Source organism: Gossypium arboreum, chromosome 3 (assembly GCF_025698485.1).
Source record: "Gossypium arboreum isolate Shixiya-1 chromosome 3, ASM2569848v2, whole genome shotgun sequence".
NCBI classification, from domain to species: domain Eukaryota; kingdom Viridiplantae; phylum Streptophyta; class Magnoliopsida; order Malvales; family Malvaceae; genus Gossypium; species Gossypium arboreum.
In genome coordinates, this window is record NC_069072.1 from 104,654,765 (window position 1) to 104,668,860 (window position 14,096).

Below are 14,096 nucleotides of genomic sequence, written 5' to 3' on the forward strand. Positions count from 1 at the left end.
TGTAAATTTGTAAAAGTTTAAAGGCAAAAATGTAATTTTGCCAAAGTTTGAGTCAAGGACTGTTTTAATAAATGTGAGTATTAAATAAGCTAAATTTTTTTATTATAGATCAAGAAGAACGAAATCTGGAGTTAGACTGGGGAAAGAAAAAGATAGTGGACTAAATCGATATAGTTGATCATATTTTGTTCCGCGGTAAGTTTACAGTAAATAAATACAATATTATATTATTTTATCTTAATGTTGTTAATTTCCAGCATTTTTATATTTATTTTATGAAATTATTCAAAGAAGACTAAAGCATGAATTGACGGAGAAGTAATTTCAGAAAGTCCCGGTTGAACCTTAGGAATGTGTAGGATACAAATGTCATGACATTAGGGTTTAAGGATACCATGTAAGACCATGCCAAGGCATGGCAATTCGTAAGGTTTCTAAGGCAAGGAAATCATGTAAGACCATGTCAAGACATGGCATTGATAAGTTACTATAAGGCAAAGGTCTCATGTAAGACCATGCCAAGGCATGGCATTGGTGAGTTCATAAGGCAAGGATACCATGTAAGACAATGTCAAGACATGGCAATAGTAAGTTTCAAAAGGATACCACGTAAGACCATGACAAGTCATGGCAATGGTAAGGCACCCGTGTATCCTTAGTATTCCAAGTGGTTCAATGGGAAAATTTAAAGAGAATATCAAGGTAAGGTAAGGTAAGACTAGTTATGCTAAAAAGGTAAGACAAGTTCATGCTAGAAGAGCAAAGGTAAGTATATAATGTTCATGCATGCTTGATAAGGAAAAAGGTAAGTAAAATGTATTAATAAATTTGGTTAAGTAAGTAAGTATTTAAGTAAGTGAGTAAGTGAAGAAGTTTAAAATGTGTCTTTGAAAATTAATGAAGTTGCATTAAGTAGTATCATGCCAAGTAGTAAGATAATTCTTATGAATGTTGTTATTTATTTGCATGAAAAATTACTAAGCTTAATGCTTACCCCCTTTATTTTCCTTCTTTTTATAGTTTTTTCAAGCTAACTCAGGGATCGTAAAGTACATCGGAGGTCCAGGCACACTATCACAAGGATTATTTTGGTATAGCTAGACATTTCATTTTGAGTATGGCATGTATAGCATCGTAGCCATTTTGCGTGTAAGATCTTATGATATGGATGATGAATGGTATGTAAATGCTTGATATTGATTATCTGTTGGAATGGCTAATCAAGGACATGTTTGGTGTTATGTATGCCTAAATGCTAGTTATTCCATGGAAATCATGAAAAAGGTGAAATTAGCTTTAAAATAGTATCAGACAGCAATAATGACATGAATTTGGAAAATCACTAAAAATAGTATAAATGGATTTAGATAGTGAATAAGATATAGAATTAAATCTTATTAAGTCTATTTTCATATGAAAGAAACAGAGTAAATAAAGGAGTTGTATTTTACGAGATATTTAAATTTTGGTGAGATAGGGTCAGAGTGATTTCTGAATCCCCTGTTCTGAATTTATAGATTCACTAAAAATTGTACAAAAATAATTAGGAGTTATAATTTATATGTATAGATTCCTTATTGAGTATAATTTTAAATAAAATAAACTACATGGATATTTGAATTCTTTAAAGGGAGAAAATTAATTCGTAGTGAACAGAGGTCAGAGCAGCCAAACACTAAAACAGGGGAAACTTTAACTAATAAACTGTACTAACTGGATAGACCAAAAATTCTGAAAACAATTTAGAAAGAAGATATATGAGTCTAGTTTCAGAAAAAATTTACGGATTTGGATTTTGAGTTTCGTAACTCGATTTATGATTTATTTAGTGACTATGACGCAGATGGACAGTTTATTTATGAAAGATGAAATAAATTGTTTTGATTTGTTTAAGTGATCGGAAAATTTTTATTGATTCCGGTTTGTTCCCGAACTATTTCAATTTCATGTTTTAGGGTCTCGAGGACCCTTTTTAAGGATATATTGAATGAATGAAACTAAATTAATTTTAAAAGCAACTTTTTTTTTGCCCCGAATTAGTAAGCTAAGTCAAGTAACGCCTCGTGCTCGACTCAGGCGATGGTCTCGGGTAAGGGGTGTTACAGATAGGACGACATAAATCTACCAGATTAAAGTCAAATCTAATAAGGGAATCCATAGATCAAGTTAATGCAACAATAGGGGTTTTAATTAGAAAGAGATTTCAATTAATCAGCCTAAAGTCAGTTGTTCTTAGTCTCGAGAGAGATATTAATATAAATTAGGGATTTCTACGGATTAAGTTAAGTGAATAAATTGTCTAATTCAGAAGTAATAACTGAAGTTTAGGTGGATTCTTCCTTGGGTATTGTCTTCTCCATCGGTTTTTCCTAAAGTATTTCCCAAACTTCATCTTTGTCATAATCTTAGTTAATTAGATAAATAGTTTTAGTTTAAAAACACACTTTAAATTCTTAGGCTAGATAATAAAAAGATAGTAATTACTAGTACTTTTAGTCCTCGTGGATACGATATTTCCGGTCTCACCAGAGCTATACTACTATTCAATAGGTGTGCTTGCCTTAGTCAAATTTATAGTTAGCTTCACGACCATCAAGTTTTTGGCGCCGTTGCCATGGATTAAAATATTAGTAACACTTAATTTTTATTACTTTAGCCATTTTTTTATTTTTTATTGCAATTTAATTTAATTTTTGCTTAAATTACTAAATTTTCTTTTATTTACTTCTAGCAGGTTTTTATAGTTTATGACTTGAAGAAACCCGCCAGGACCTCTACTTTTTTATAGTGAAATCGAAAGCACAGCTCGCAGAAACCGAAGAGAGATAAGGCAAAGCCTACGATACATAGAGGAAGGGCAAGAAGACGATATTCAAACCACAATCGAGGAGATGGCTGATAATCAAAATAATCTGCTACCTCTTGTGGCTATTGCGAACCCAGTAAACCAGGATCCTGCTCCTCGTACTATGTATGATTATGCTAAACCTACTTTAACAAGAGCTGAATCGAGTATAGTTAGACCTGCTATTGCTGCAAATAATTTTGAACTGAAACCTAACACGATTCAAATGATACAATAGTTTGTTCAGTTTGATGGTTTGCAGGACGAGGATCCAAGCTCTCATTTAGCGAATTTTCTGGAATTTTGCGACACTTTTAAGATCAATGGCATTGCTGATTATGCCATTCGCCTTCGGTTGTTCCTATTCTCATTGAGGAACAAAGCTAAATAGTGGTTAAACTCGTTACCATGAGGGTCAATCACTACTTGGGAACAAATGACCGAAAAATTTTTACTAAAATATTTTCCGCCAGTTAAAATAGCTAAATTAAGGAATGATATTTCTTCTTTTGTGCAGATGGATCTAGAAACTCTTTATGATGCATGGGAGAGATACAAGGACCTATTGAGAAGTTGCCCTCACCATGGGTTACCTTTATGGTTACAGGTTCAGACTTTTTACAACAGTGTGAACCCCTCAACAAGGCAACTTATCGACACAGCCGCTGGTGGAACTTTAAACAACAAAACACCTGAAGAGGCTCATGAATTTATTGAAGAGATGTCACTGAATAACTATCAGTAGAAAGTCATGAGAACAAAGCCGAAAAAAGCAGTAGGTGTTTTCAACCTCGACGCGGTCACTATGCTATCAAACCTGGTAGAACTTTTAAATAAAAAGATTGATGGTTTATATGGTTCTACTCAGGTACATTCAGTGATGAGGTGTGATTCAAATAGAGGAATGCACAACCCAGATTATCCATCCTTCAAACCTAGCACCGAGGAGGAACAAGTCCACTATATGGGTAATAACTCTAGACCTCAAAATGACCCATATAGTAACACTTATAATGCAGGTTGGAGGAACCATCCCAATTTCTCTTGGGGTGGTCAAGGAAATCAAAGGCCACAATATCCTCTGGGTTTTCAACAACCACCTTACCAGTAGGAAAAGAAACCGAACCTTGAGGAGATGCTAACAAAATTCATAGTGGTATCTAAAACAAATTTCCAAAACACCGAGACAGCTCTTAAAAATCAGAAAGCATCAATTCAAGGGCTCGAGAATCAAATAGGCCAGTTGGGAAAGATGATTTCCGAACGACCACAAGGTAGCTTGCCAAGTAATACTGAAAATAACCCAAGGAAGTAGCTTAATGCAATTACTGTTCGAGATGAAGAAGGGTTAGTTGAACCTGAACCAGAACCGAAACACGGATTTGTGGTAAGTAAAGGTAAAGATGAGGTGGACCACAGTGAGCAAAAATTGGTAAGTAGAGAATATAAACCTCGTGCACCATATCCCAATGCGACAAGGAAAGACCACACGACGAACAATTTGGTAAATTCTTTAAATTATTAAAGACATTACATATTAACTTATCGTTTATTGAAGCTCTTTCGCAGATGCCAAACGCAGTTAAATTTTTAAATGAGCTTTTAGCAAATAAGTGTAAGTTGGATGATACGTCGCATGTGGAGTTAAGTGCAGTGTGCTCAGCCATTCTATAGAATAAGCTACCCAACAAATTGAAAGATCCTGGGAGTTTTATGATTCCTTGTTTAATTGGTAGTTTAGATGTTAATAATGCATTGGTAGATTTAGGGGCGAGCATTAATGTCATGCCCTATAAAATATTTAAACAACTAGGTCTTGGGAAACCCAAACAAACTAGGATGAGCATTCAGTTAGCAGATAAAACCATTAGATTTTCTAGGGGTATCATTGAAGACGTACTTGTCAGAATCGATAAATTTATATTCTCAATTGATTTTGTTATTCTAGACATGGAAGAGGATAGTGACATGCCTTTGATTTTAGGACGACCCTTTTAGCAACTGCTAGAACTATTATTGATGTTGGTATAGGTAAACTCACACTTCGTGTGGGTGATGAAACAATCACTCTTCAAGCTCGTAATTCGAGTAACACATCAAATATTGAGGGTGGTTGTATAAATCATGCTACTAATACTGATCATGTGATGCAACCTTCTTTGCAAGAAACACGTTCGAAGAGCATAAATGAGCCATGTTCAAGTAACAACAAAGGACACATCTATAAAGAGCAAAGGCTACAGATCGAGGAACTAAATGAATGACAGACACAGAAATAGAGAACACATGATAAACCAAAACCACGCCATGATGGACTCAATGTTTTACCAAATCAACTTAAGGTTGGAGACAAAGTACTATTAGATGCAGCAGACCCTCATATTGCCACTTCTGAACCTAATGGAGCAATCCCTTTTACGGTACTTAACATTTTCCCATACGATACAGTCAAGGTAACTCATTCCAAATTCGACACTTTTAAGGTAAATAGTACTCGTCTAAAATAGAGGTGTGCATGGGCCCGGCGGCCCGGCCCGGCCCGAAGGCCCATCCGAAATATGGGAGGGTTTGGGTAAAATTATAGGCCCGAAAAACAGGCTTGGACAAAAAATGAGGCCCGTTTAGAAAACGGGCCGGGCCTCGGTTAAGATTTTTTTGGCGGGGCCTACCCTACCGATTTTAATATTAAATTTTTTAAATTTTTTTATTTTTAATTTTAAATAACTTTAGTACTTTTACTTTACTTTTTTGTTGTTTTGATGTTATTTTGATATTGTAAAACTTTTGTTATTAATATAATTTAATTCTTAATTTAGTTTTAATTTGTTTCAATTTTTCAATTTTAATATAATTACTTTTTATTATATTTTTAATTTATGTATTATTTTAATAATTATTTTAGTCCCATTATTTATTTATTTTTGTTTTAATATTTGTTTTATGTTTTAAATGTATTTGATTTATTATATTTTAAAGTTTTTATTTAATAAAAAGTAAAAAAATTAATATGACCGGGCAGGCTCGGGCCTACCATTTTTTCTCGGGCGGGCTTGGACAAATTTTAGGCCCATATTTCGGCCGGGCAGGCCTTGCCTTGAAAACAGGCCTAGATTTTTTATGGGCCGGCCGAACTGGCCCGGCCCTACCATGCACACCTCTAGTCTAAAACCTTATTTTGATAAGATTAATAGTAGGAATGAGGAGTGTAAACTCCTCGAACCTGTAACACCCCAAAACCCGAGACCATCGCCGGTGTCGGACCCGAGGGTTAACAAACCAAGTTCACATGTTTTGCCCACCAATTTGACATTTCCAGTCAGGCTGGAAAACTGCGTCACTGTCGCCTTAAAAATCATATCTCGAGTTTCAAAACTCGGAAACTGGTTTCGTAAATTTTCCCTGAATTCAGACTCATATATCCATCCATGGATTTATTTCTAGGATTTTTTGTCGGGCCAATTGGTACAGTTTATTAGTTAAAGTTACCCCTGTTACAGGGATCGACTGCTCCGACCTTCGCGCGGTATAACTTGAATATCTCTCTGTACAGGGCTTTAATTCTGGTGTCGTTTATTTCTAATGAAACTAGACTCAAAATGGAATCTGTACATATAAGATATATCTCCTAATTATTTTTGGATAATTTATAGTGAATTTTTAAAGTTGCGACAGGGAACCCAGAAACCATTCTGGCCCTGTCTCACAATAGCTTTAATATCTCTTAACCTGTAACTCCTATGACCGTTTCATTTCTTCCATATGAAAATAGACTCATCAAGGTTCATTTACATAGCTTATTCACTATCTAATTCCATTCCTATGAATTTTGGTGATTTTTCACATTCACGCCACTGCAGCTGGCAGCATCTGTTTTAAGATAGGACTCACCTATTTGGTGGTCTCCATGATTCAACTAGCCTTACCATACATAGGTTCATATATGATCATTTTAACCGTGCCAATGGCTGATCATATGACCAACATTCTCATTTCCAAGCCATAGCCACATCATGACACAAAATATATACATACAACCCACAATTAGTCTAAGTTCATACTTCCCTTTTCGAGCCATTTTCGCACGGCCGTACATACTTACATTACAACATATTTAACAAACAAGGGGTAGTCCTATACATGCCATCTCAAGTTCAAACAAAAATTTATACCAAAATGGAGGCTTGATAGTGTGGATGACTTCGACTTCAACGATCCCAAATCCGATTGCCTCGAGCGAAATCTAGAAAACTAAGAGCCAAAGCAACGGGGTAAGCATTTTTATGCTTAGTAAGTCTCAAGGAATATAATGAACTATAATTTACAGCAATACATTCACATAGCCAAATGCATCATTTCATTAATACACATTCTTACTTCATACTTCATCATTGTATAAGTTCGCAAAGCATCAATCAATTCAATAACTGAAATTCATTAGTCGATTGAGCGAATGTTGCTCAAACACGCCGACTTTCCAATGCACATATAACGTACCTTATCCTTTGGGCTGTCCGAGTGTACTAATTAAATTCATTTCAGCAACCAACACTCACCTCCAGCCCAAGATTCTTCGAATATAACCGGATATAATCACGTGCACAAATGCCTTGGTCTTAGCCGGATAGAATAACTCATACGAATGCCTTCGGCCTTAGCCGGATATAACCACTAGCACAATTGCCTTCGGTCTTAACCGGATATAATTTCCAGCATAATTGTCTTGGGCTTAGCCGGATATCATTCAATTTCTCATGCACACATACATCAATAATCATTGGACATACATATTTCATTTTCGTTACTAAGGCTCAAACACAATTAATATCATTAGCATATTCGCCGGACTTAGCCGGTGGAATTCAAATACTCATACACACATAATCAATAATCATACACATCCATATTTCATCTCACATAATTCAAGTAAGGTCACTTCTTGAGGACTTACCTCGGATGTTGTCGAACGGCTTTTTCGGCTATTCGATCACCTTTTCCTTCCCCTTGTCCAATTGTGGCCCTCTTGGCTCTTGAGCTAATTCAAACAAATTCAATTTATTAAAACCTCATTGTGCTTGCTTATGGCGAATATGACAAGGATTTTAGATGGTCATATGGCCACTCTTTAGCTTGAATACACAATGGTCATGCACATTTTATACTACATCAAGCAATTCAATACAATTTGTTTGAACATCAAGGAAATGCTAAGGCCTTCAATGGGCTACCCAAGGCCGAATATTCATGTACTTGTTGAGGTCAAAATTTGCACTTAATACCTCACAAAAACAGCATGCAATCTACTAATTAATGCTTGCACATTGTGGCCCAAAACTTATAATATAGCATCAAGCACTTATATGTGTGCTAGGCAATTGTGCTTGCAATTTCACAAGCATTCTTCCACATTTTCTTCTTTAAATCAATATATTCATCACTTAGTTCATAACCAAACAAAATGTGCAATCATATATATGCATATATGAGCATGGCCGAATTTTCAAAGTGTCCATAGCCATCCAAAACACAAACTTTTAACTAACATGCAAGAAGCATGAATCATGCTCAAGAATGCATCATGGCCAAGTATGACAATCATGCTCCTTTTCAACTTTAATCATGATAAAACAAAGAGAAAACTCAAAATCTTACTCATGAGTAGAAAATCCATCATTGCATGCATCATCATCAAGCTTCACACTTAGCATGCAATGGCTTTATCACTATAACAACTTTGGCCAAATACCATTTCCATGGCATACCAAAGATTTGAGCCATGGCTAACATGCACATCAAGTTAGCAACCAAAACATGCATGAAACTCCCAACACAACCTCATACATACCTTAATCTTGATGCAAACTTAGCCAAATCTCCTTCTAGATCTCTTCCAAACCAAGCATGAAGCAAAAATCCTCCTTCTTCCTTAGTTTTGGCTCAAAGAAAGGATGAACAAAATTTTTTCTTTCCTTCTCTACAACTCACGGCAATGGGGTATGCCACTCTCTCACACACATTTTTTTTCATTCTTTTCTTACCCATGCTTATTTGTTTACTATTTCTCCCTAATGCCCAACAAAACATGTTTCATGACATGTTTGACCCATATTTCTTTGTCATGGCGGCCATTACTTGTAAAAGGGGAATTTGACATGCAAGTCCATTATTTTGCATGCATGCTTTAATTAGTCATCACCTATTTTCCTATCGTACTTTCAAAGTTCACTACTAAGTCCTTTCTTATAATTTAGCACCTAATTAATAAAAATCGAGACACGAAATATTTACGCATACCAATTCCACATACAATAAGTACGGAATATAACACTTAATTATTCTTGTGACTCGGTTTCGTGGTCCCAAACCACTCTCCGACTAGGGTCACATTCGGGTGTCACAACTCTCCCCACTCAAGAGATTTTCGTCCTCGAAAAGCTTACCGTAAATAGGTTCGGATATCGCTCTCTCATTGAGTTCTCGGTCTCCCAAGTAGCTTCTTCTATCCCGTGCTTGAGCCATAACACTTTCACTAGCGGAACCCGCTTGTTTCGCAACTCTTTCACTTCTCGTGATAGGATACGAATTGGTTCTTCCTCATAACTCATATTAGCTTGAATTTCAATTTCGATGGACTAATCACGTGCGATGGATCGGATCTATAACGTCAAGCATCGAAACGTGGAAGACATCGTGAACCTTTTGAGTTCGGGGCAAAATCAAACGATATGCCTTTGGACCGACTCGCTCGATATCTCATATGGCCCAATGAACCTCGGGCTCAACTTGCCCTTACTACGAACTCGAGTATTTTTTCCAAGGCGATACCTTGAGGAACACTTTATCACCCACGATACTCGATATCCTTACGCTTCATATCCGCGCGTCACGACTTTCGACGATCGAAGGCTATCTTCAAACTTTCACAGATTACTTTCACTTTCTCGCTCGGCATCCCTAATCAAATCCACCCGAAAATCTTGCTTTCACCAAGCTCGGTCCAAAACAATGGTGTACGGCATTTACGCCCGTACAAAGCCTCGTAGGTGCCATCTTAATACTCGATTGAAAGTCGTTGTTGTAAGCGAATTCAATCAACGGCAAATACCGCTCCCATGAACCACTAAACTCGAGGACGCAACATCTTAACATATCCTCAAGTATCCGAATTACCCGCCGGATTGACCATCGGTTTGGGGTGGAAGGCGGTCTTGAAATGCAACTTGGTACCCAAAGCTTCTTGCAACTTTTTCCAAAACCGCGAGGTAAATCTCGGATCTCTATCCGACACGATAGAAATAGGCACCCGTGTAATTTCACAACTGAGAAACGTACAATTCCGCTAATTTGTCCATTGAAAAATCCGACGACGGGGACAAAGTGGGCCGACTTAGTCAATCGATCTACCACGACCCAAACCGCATCCTTCTTACTTGTCGACAATGGCGGTCCGGATACAAAGTCCATTGTGACTCGATCCCATTTCCACTCGGGTATCGTGATTGGTCAAGTAATCCTCAAGGCACCGATGTTCCGCTTTCACTTGTTGACATATTAAACATCTTGAAACAAAGTCGGAGATGTCTCGCTTCATACCATGCCACCAAAATCGACGTTTCAAATCATTGTACATCTTCGTACTCCCGGGTGGATTGCCATTCGGCTACAATGGGCTTCATTCGAATTATCGAAATGAGTTCAATTCTTTGGGACACACAGACGACTTTTGAACCTCAAACAATCGTCATCGTCGATTTGAAACTCCGAGTCCTTGTTCGAACACACGCGCCCGTTTTGCAACCAACTCGTCATCGACTTTCCGAGCTTCTCGAATTTGGTGTGTCAATAATGGTTTGGCTTTCATTTCAGCCACTAACACACCGTCGGATCGGATAGACAAGTGCACATTCATCGTCGTAAAGTGAATAACGATTTACGACTCAAGGCATCCGCAACTACATTCGCCTTTCCGGGTGATAGTCAATGATCACTCATAATCCTTTAACGGCTCGAGCCAACGTCTTTGTCGCAGATTTAAGTCTCGTTGGGTCATCAAATACTTGAGACTTTTGTGATCCGAGTATACATGGCACCTTTCACCGAATAAGTAATGTCGCCAAATCTTTAAGGCGAATACGATGGCGGCCAATTCGAGATCATGAGTCGGATAATTTTTCTCATGTGGCTTTAATTGCCTCGACGACAGGCCACAACTCGACCTTCTTGCATTAATACGCAACCTAACCCAAGTAGAGAGGCGTCGCTATAGATGACAAACTCCTTGCGGACTCGGGTTGCACTAGAATTGGGGCTTCATCAAATAAGTTTTCGATTGATCAAGCTTTTTGGCATTTCTCCGTCCATTCGAACTTAACATCCTTTTGGAGTAAGCCGTCATCGGCGTGGCTATCGTTGAGAAGCCTTTTACAAATCGTCGGTAGTAACCAAGAAGCCCCAAAAAGCTTGAACCTCAAGAATATTTCTGAGGCTTCCAATTTAGTATGGCTGAAATTTTATTGGTCGACTCGAATACCCGATGAGATACCACATGACCCAAGAAGCTTACCTCTCTTAACCGTAACTCACACTTCTTGAACTTAGCATATAATTGCTTGTCCCGTAAAATTTGCAAGACTAACCGCAGTGTTCAAAGATGTTCGGTCTCATTTCTTGAATAGACCAAGATGTCATCAATGAACACGACTACGAATCGATCCAAATATGGTCTAAAGATTCGATTCATTAAATCCATAAATACCGCAGGGCATTAGTGAGCCCAAACGGCATCACCAGAACTCATAGTGACCATATCTCGCTCAAGGCGGTCTTGGGCACGCCTCAATCTCGGATTCGCAATTGATAGTAGCCCGATCTCAAATCTATTTTCGAGAACACCGAGGCTCCCTTCGATTGATCGAACAAGTCATCAATACGTGGCAACGGATATTTGTTCTTTATCGTCGCTTTGTTGTCGACGATAGTCGATGCATAGTCGCATGGTTCCATCCTTCTTCTTCACGAACAACACAAGCACCCCAAGGCGAAAAACTCGGCGAGCAAAACCTCTATCCACCAATTCTTGCAACCGAAGTTTTCAACTCCTTCAATTCCGTTGGTGCCATACGATACGGAGCTATCGAAATTGGGGTGGTACCGGTACCAATTCGATGCCAAATTCTATTTCTCGAGCAGTGGTAAACCCGCAATTCTTCTGGGAAAACATCCGGTATTCACAAACCACGGCACAGATTCGGGTTTCTTCTCGATTCCTTGTCATCGAAAGTACGACGCAAGGTACGCGCCGCACCCTTTTCTTACATATTTCGGGCCAACATCGCCGATATTACGGTGGCAACCCTTTAAGTCCGTGGACTCAACCCGAATTATTTCATTATTCGCGCACCTCAAATCGATAGTCTTGCTCTTGCAATTTACAACCGCATCGTGCATGGTCAACCAATCCAAACCAAGAATAACATCGAACTCATCGAATGGCAAAAGCATTAAGTCCGCCGGAAAACAAGAACCTCGGAACACTAGGGGACTTTTCTTGCACACTTTGTTAACAAGCACGTAATGACCCAAGGGTTTGACACCGAATTACAAACTCGAGAGACTCAATGGGCAAAGTCTTCTTTGGATGCTAAGGTTTCACATATATAAGAATGAGTAGAACCGTGGTCAATCAAAGCAATTACATTTGTATTGAAAAGAGTGAAAGTACGGTAATAACATCCGGAGAGGCAAGATCCTCGCGCGTGCGCAGATGGCATAAGTCCTAGCAGAGCACGAGCCTCGGATCCGATGGTAGCATCTCTAGATCCTCTCGACCGCCATCGACATTGCCCATATTTCTAGGTGGCCTACCTCGGCGATGGTAGCACCGGGTTTGCACTCGACTTGCATTCTGTTCATGCATCCTCGGGCAATCCTTCATAAAATGGTCGGCCGATCCACACTTATAGCAGGAGCGATCACGAAACCAACAGCTCCCGAATGCCATTTGCCACAATGTGGACACTCCGTCCTCTCTCGGCGATCATTTCCGCCACCGCAATCGAGGTGACTCGTGTGGTCACAGGGGTCGATCGCGTCCTCGTCTAGAAAATCCCAAACGCCTCTAGACCGGCTCGCATCATCTCGAAATCTCTTCGATGCTTGTTGAAGAGACTTTCCGAGGACCTCTTCGAATTCTCCAATCCCCACATCAGCTTTTTGTTTCTCCTTTCTAAGCTCTTGACTTTACAAGCTCGCTCAACAAGTACTACGAACTCGTATCTCGAGAATGCCAACAAACATCCTTATATCATCATTCAGCCCATCCTCAAGCGTTTGCACATAATAGCTTCGGACGAAATGCATTCTCGCAGCGTCGGCTAAGCCTCACAAACTTTCGTTCAGTAGTCGGTAACGGACATAGAACCTTGCTTAAGATCAAGGAACTCCTCCGCTTTTGGTCGATGAATCTCGATCGATATACTTTTTTGAACTCGGTTAGAAAGAATTCCCAAGTCACTTGCTCTCTAGGCACCACAAGTCGAGTACTCCACCAATAGTAGGCGGACTCGCGTAGCAAGGAGATGGTACACTTTAAGCACTCATCGGGTGTACAGGATAGCTCATCAAGCACCGGATAGTGTTATCTAACCATAATTCAGCTCGCTCGGCATCATCATCATCCGTAGCCTTAAATTCAAGTGGCCCCATGTTTTGAATCCTATCGATTGGGGCTTACCCGACCTTATTGGGTCACCACCGGAGGTATTGTAGGTGCGGGGTTGCATTCGTCGGGAATGGAGGTGGTGGAACAGTAGTGTTGGTTCGAATGTATTGATTGAACCATTCGTTCATCACACTATAAAAGGCTTGCCTAGCCTCATCATTAGGATTATGGCCATAGGTTGAGAGTCCATGGCGCTGTCCCTTGCGCGGAGCAGCGCCACACTCTCCACATCATCAGCTATCGCTTCGGTTGGGATCGGGATCCATTGCTATAAACAATCATGAAGTCAAATTGTCGAATTCATCACACTATCGATTCATCATTTAATGGCATGTATAGCTAGACCCCAAACACATCACGGTAGTCCTAGAATCGACTAAACCGTGGCTCGATACCAATAAAATTGTAACACCCCAAAACCCGAGACCATCGCCGGTGTCGGACCCGAGGGTTAACAAACCAAGTTCACATGTTTTTGCCCACCAATTTGACATTTCCAGTCAGGCTGGAAAACTGCGTCACTGTCGCCTTAAA

At 39.1% G+C, this 14,096-nt stretch overlaps 1 long non-coding RNA gene and 1 other non-coding gene across 2 annotated transcripts; both read right to left on the reverse strand.

Annotated features, from left to right (window-relative positions):
* Positions 1–3,329: 3,329 nt before the first annotated feature.
* LOC128290830 (small nucleolar RNA R71) lies at positions 3,330–3,436 on the reverse strand. Its single transcript, XR_008280615.1, has one exon. It is a non-coding gene; the product is annotated as a small nucleolar RNA R71 (small nucleolar RNA).
* Positions 3,437–6,886: 3,450 nt separating this feature from the next.
* On the reverse strand, positions 6,887–7,853 carry LOC128290310 (uncharacterized). The gene is made up of 2 exons (XR_008280050.1): positions 7,794–7,853; positions 6,887–7,093 (listed from the first exon to the last, which is right to left on the reverse strand). It is a non-coding gene; the product is annotated as an uncharacterized LOC128290310 (long non-coding RNA).
* Between the last annotated feature and the right edge of the window lie 6,243 nt (positions 7,854–14,096).